Source organism: Ixodes scapularis, unplaced genomic scaffold (assembly GCF_016920785.2).
Source record: "Ixodes scapularis isolate PalLabHiFi unplaced genomic scaffold, ASM1692078v2 PGA_scaffold2__306_contigs__length_199485367, whole genome shotgun sequence".
NCBI classification, from domain to species: Eukaryota; Metazoa; Arthropoda; class Arachnida; order Ixodida; family Ixodidae; genus Ixodes; species Ixodes scapularis.
The window spans coordinates 1,873-7,496 of record NW_024609857.1 but is presented as its reverse complement, the minus strand read 5'-3'; the positions used below and the strand labels follow the sequence as shown (position 1 = coordinate 7,496).

Below are 5,624 nucleotides of genomic sequence, written 5' to 3'. Positions count from 1 at the left end.
AGCGATATTTACATATTTACACAATTTAAAAGTGCGGTAGGTTTAAGCACGCATCAAAGAGGCTAAACCAATCTGGCACCGGTGGGCGGGCCTCGTACACACTTCGCACTTTCGCTACCTCTTCAATGAAAAGCGATCTGGTCGTACGGGGCTGTTCGGCATTTCTGTCGATCATCCGGCACTTCCACAAGCTATGCAGCCCAAGAAGCATAAATAAATCGTAAGGGACAACTCCATGTTGTTCAACGGGGAGAAATCGTATACTGTGTTCTGTGAAGTCGATATCCTTTTTCAGTGTTCATTGGAGAACGTCCCAAAAGTACACTGCGTCATTACAGTATATGAAGCAGTGTTCAATGGTTTCCGGTTTGTTGCATAATCGACAGTTAATAGACCATGGAACGAAAAACCCTCTTTCCTGTAGCCACGCTTTAACCGGAAGTGTGGAAGTGTGTAATTGAAAGAAAAATGTTTTTGCAGTAGTCGATACACACATCTTTTTAACTCTTTTCAAAACATCCTGTCCAGGGCTGTCATTAAACCTTGATCTATAAATCGGTAGTGGGAAAAAATTTTCAACTAAGGCCTGAGACAAACATCTTCTAGAAACACTAAACAAGTATTCCAAAGAAAACCGGACATTTAAAAACAGCAACGTGTCTACAACTTCTTTCCAAAATCCTCTTAGAACACACGAAACGTCATCCGTCGTTGAAACTATCAAAAAGGGCAAATGCGGCGCAAGCTTCGTCTGAACTAGCGAGGCCAGTAGCGGATGTCTGATATTCCTAAAGAAAAATAATCTAGCTACAAGTTGACGGACAAATAAGTGGGCAAGACCAAACCCTCCACACTCAAGGGGGAGGAATAAATTGTCTCGCCTCATCCGTTCCCATGAGGAACTCCAAATGAAAGTCGCGAAAAGTCGATGGAACGCTTGTATACGTGGGCGGGCACAGTGGAGGACTTGTAACACGTACATAAGTTTAGACGTAAGGAAAATATTGCACACGGCAGCCTTAGTAAAAATGGAAAGGTTTCGCACCCTCCAGGCATCTATTTTCCGTTTCATGTTTGTGGCAACTGACGTCCAATATAGCCCACTGTTCCTGGCCTGGTCTAGGGGTACGCCAAGGTATTTTATTGATGGCTGATTCCAGTGGATCCCTGCAAATTTGGATGGTGTTGTGCCCCACATGCCTAGCCAAAATCCGCTGGACTTGTCATTATTGACCGACGCACCGGTGACTGTGCAAAATTTCTGCGTTACGCGTAGAGCTTCTTCTACACTGTCTTTGTCGGCACAAAAAATGGCAACGTCGTCGGCATAAGCCAACAACTTCACTTCGGAGAAACAATATTGGTACCCACGAATATTGAGGTTTGTCAGCACGCTTAGGCAAAGCGGTTCCAAGTATAAGGCAAATAGAAGCGGAGATAGAGGACATCCTTGTCTTACTGAAGACCTTATAGCAATCGGATCGGAGAGAGTGTTATTAACTATGATCCTGGTGGAGCAGTCCTTGTAACATAATTTAACGCCGGAGAGGATGGTGTCTCCGATATTGAGGTGGGCAAGGACTTGAAACAAAAATGAATGGCTGACCCTATCGAAGGCCTTTGAAAGATCGATTTGTACTAATGCAACTTGGTCATCGCCTTCAGTCACACAGTCGAGTACAGACCTGGCAATGTGCACATTGGTCTGAATAGTTCTCTCCCGTATTCCGCAAGTCTGGTGTTCTCCAATTAAGTTGTGAGCTACCTCGTGAATTCTTTCGGTGAGTAATTTTGCAAATATTTTGTAGTCAACGTTACATAATGATATTGGTTTGTAGCCTGTAGCTTTTCTCAACACTGCTTCGTCTTTGCTCTTTGGTATTAAGACAGTATGTCCTTGGTAAAAAGTAGGCGGAAGCATTTTTTCTTTATATCCGACGCGGAATACATCAAGCAGCACTGGAGCTAATAAGTCAATAAATGTTTTATAGAACTCTGCACCCAGACCATCAGGACCAGGTGTCTTGTTCGCGAGTAGTGCGTTTATGGCATTTCGCAGTTCTTCTAATGTTAGGTCACCGTCTATCATAGTTCTTTCTTCCTCTGATAAGACTGGTAAAAGTGAAAGCAACTCTTCTGCGCCTGTCTCGTCTCCTGTTGATATTATTTTACCGAAGAGGTTGTTGTAATGTTCAAGAAAGACGTCTAAGATGCCGGGGGTATCAGACACGGAAGTGCCCTCGTGATCAATCGCTAGGATTTGTTTTGATAGCGCGTACTGTCTTTCGTCATTTAAAGATCGCCGCGAAGGGGGTTCCTTTAGCAGAAACCTCTCCGATCGCGAACGAATGACTGCTCCTCTGTACTTCTCTGCATCATATCGCTGTAGCTGTGCTTTGGTTATATTAATGTCCTCTGTGTAAGTTCCTGGACGCAAAGATTCCAGCTCATATAATGTAGTAAGTGTGTTAAGCAGTATTCGTCGGTCTTCCTTTCGTTCAAACGCAAGAAGACTAGAATACTCTATAGCCCAGTTCTTTACGTCTTGTTTAAACATATCCCACTTAGCAAAGATGGAAAGCATCGGGAGACATAGCACAGATGAGAGAATATCCGGAATGCGAATAGAGAAACGTTTCTCTGATAAGAGTGTGACATTAAATTTCCAAGGTTTCCATTGGGGCCGAAAAGATGACAGTTTTCTCTCCCCAATACATGTTGACACCAGACAGTGATCAGAAAAGAAAATAGGTTTTACATTATAATCACTAATTTTAGCGAATAATTCTCCGCGAACGTAAATTCTGTCAAGGCGAGCATGTGCTGAATTTTGAAAGTGTGTGTAATGCAAGTCTCCATTTTTGTGGTCACCAATGTCTACAAGATTGTTGTCTGCAACGATTGATCCCAGCACAGTTGCGCTTGAATCATACCTTGACGTTGGCTGCGAACGATCTCGGATATTGCATACACAGTTGAAATCTCCAAAAAGAATAATATTCCTATCTGTTACCAAATGGTGAGCTACGAAAGAAAAAAAAACACATTCCTAGCCGATACTGTATTAGGCGCATACACACACATAAACCGCCAATCCTCGCCGTCATACTTTAAGTCACAGGAAATGAAGCGCCCCTCCTGATCAATGGTCAGGGAAATGGAGGAAAAGTCTCTAGCTTTCTTCAGGAACAGAAAGCATCCTGCTGAGGTGCCGCAAGCATGGCTTACACAAATTTCAAAATCAGCCAGGAAAGGTTCCAAGGCAACATCGGTCTCATGTTCTTCTGAAAGCTTAGTTTCCTGCACAGCAAGGATGTCTATCTGTTGGTGGTGTAAAAGCTGGAGAAGTTGATGCTGTTTTCTTTTAGACTTTAAACCTCTAACATTTAGGGTGGCCACTCGAAGTGGAAGGGCGCTACTCATGACAGTCTATGGTTGGGGATGATCGGTCACAGGGATGCTTTTAAACGATGTGGAACCTATTCCATGTTTGGTGTAAGGCTTTTGGCGCTTGCCTCCCTGCTTTCGATCAAGGAGCTTTGATCGAGCAAATGAGCCGTCACCAGGCGTGTCATCCTTACGTGGTTCCTGGTGAACCAGGCCCTGGGATGGTATTTCCTGCACGTCGTTTTCTTCAGGTGCAGTCAAGGTTGGTTTTTCAAGGGTCGTGTCACGGGAGTCGTTGTCGGTCGTGTCATGAGTTGTGCTGTGGGTCGTGGGTAGGGTGCTTTCGTCTACGGGTACCTGAGGCAGGGGCGGAAAGTCAGGTGACACTTCGCACGTTGTGGAGGAACCCGAGCACACCAACACGCCAGGGGTAGGTGGAAGCTTTTGGCCAGACTCTTCTTGTGTTTCTATTTCAGGCTCAGGAGGTGACTGGTCAGTAGCTGGTTTGCCCTCATAATCAGCGGGAGGAGGGATCTCACCCGTGGGCTCAACCACTTCGCTGACGTCCATGAGGAGCTCCGTCGATGTTTCTTCCCCACGAGTAGTTCCTTGCTTCAATTTATCTGCGTGCGTAAGTACGCAGTCTTCTGGGGAATGTCCGAAGCGTCCGCAGTCCGAGCATCGCGGTATCCGACAGAAGCGGCGAATATGGCCAACCCTGTTACACCGGAGACAGAGCGGAGGTCTGCCCGGCAGGATTACGAAACACTGACATCCGAAGACCATCAGAAGGTAGGGAATCTTGGAGGAGGACACGCCCTCTGCTAGCGACAGCGTTACGTGTCTATTCATGGTTTCCATAGTTTCCATCCCTGGGACCCTCCATTTTTCTCTCTCGATGGAGATCACCTTTCCGTACGGTTGAAATGCTTCCACAACTCTTCGATCCTCGATGTGGCTCGGCAGCCACATCAACTTAAGCTTGACGTCTTTCGTTTCGGGATCGATGACGAGACATCTCTTCCCTTTTACGGTAAGCTCCTCGCTTGAGGCCAGTTTGGCCTTTGCTAGAGCATTTGTGCACGTGATCATCCACACGTGTGACATCTGGTATTGTCCGAGACTTATAATATCTTTTGGGTCAATAATAGAACAGATGGCATCCCTAAAATACGGGGCACGATATGGTCGGGCAGCCATGTCCGCGTGAAGGAACAGAGAATTGAGAACGACGTTACCTGAAGGCAAACGGGGCATCAGAATACGGTACGTATCCATAGTGTTGGCAGAAGAAGATTCAGATGTGGACGGAAAAACTCGGCCAGAAGCCGATTTGGAACTTTCGGCGGAGAACATGAAAACACGTCCACTCGGAACGGCGTCTTCTTCTTTCTCCACTCGGCCACTTCCTCCCCTCCAGAGCCTCTGCTTGTGTCTAGACCATAGAAAACGGCCGTGACCACGGAGAAGAGAATGAGCGCGACTCAAACCGGCCAGTTCTCCATCGGCGCATTTCGGGCGAAAAGAAAAACAAATTTCGAGCCGCAAATTGTGTTCTGGGTAGTTGGGCATAAATACCCTGTCAGTGTCCCTTTAACCCTTTGCCTACCGCAAAAATTAAAAAAAAAAGAAAAAAAAAAAAGAAAGGAAAAATAGCCCAGTTTGTTCATGGTAGCGTGGACGAGCCCAGCTCGTCGTCGGGCGGAGCGGTACAAAACAGTGTGGACGAACCCAGGTAGTCCACGGTAGGGAAAGGGTTAAGGCCGAACCTCATGTAAGCGATTTAGCGAGCGACGAGATGAGCGACAGCGACGAGCGACGGAGATTTCTCACCGTTGCCCGTCGCGTCGCTCGATTTCTGGATGTCTAGAAAACGTCGCACATCGTTTTGGTCGCTTTCATGCGGTTTGCCTCGTCGCCCGACTGACCGAGCGAGAGCGAAATGGGTCGCCGTCGCTTGTCTTGTCGCTCGCCAAATCGCTTGCATGCGGTTAATTTGAAATATACCCGTCGGGTTCAAAAATAGGTTAAATATGATCCACAATATCCGTAAATGACAATCGCATGTTTGTATATTGAGCCTGATGGCTGTATTTTTCGTTATAAACGGCCCACTCTGGCAAGCGCTCGGAGAACAGCCAGCGGAGACCATGTGACATCCAACGCAATCATGACGTAGTTCGTTGTTGATGTTCAAGCGATGTTTATTAGGAAATCGACGTTGTTGTTAGTTGCGC

The 5,624-nt window shown here is 46.4% G+C and overlaps 1 pseudogene; it reads right to left on the bottom strand.

The window, feature by feature from the left end:
• On the bottom strand, window positions 1-1,213 carry LOC115311393 (annotated as a pseudogene).
• Between the last annotated feature and the right edge of the window lie 4,411 nt (window positions 1,214-5,624).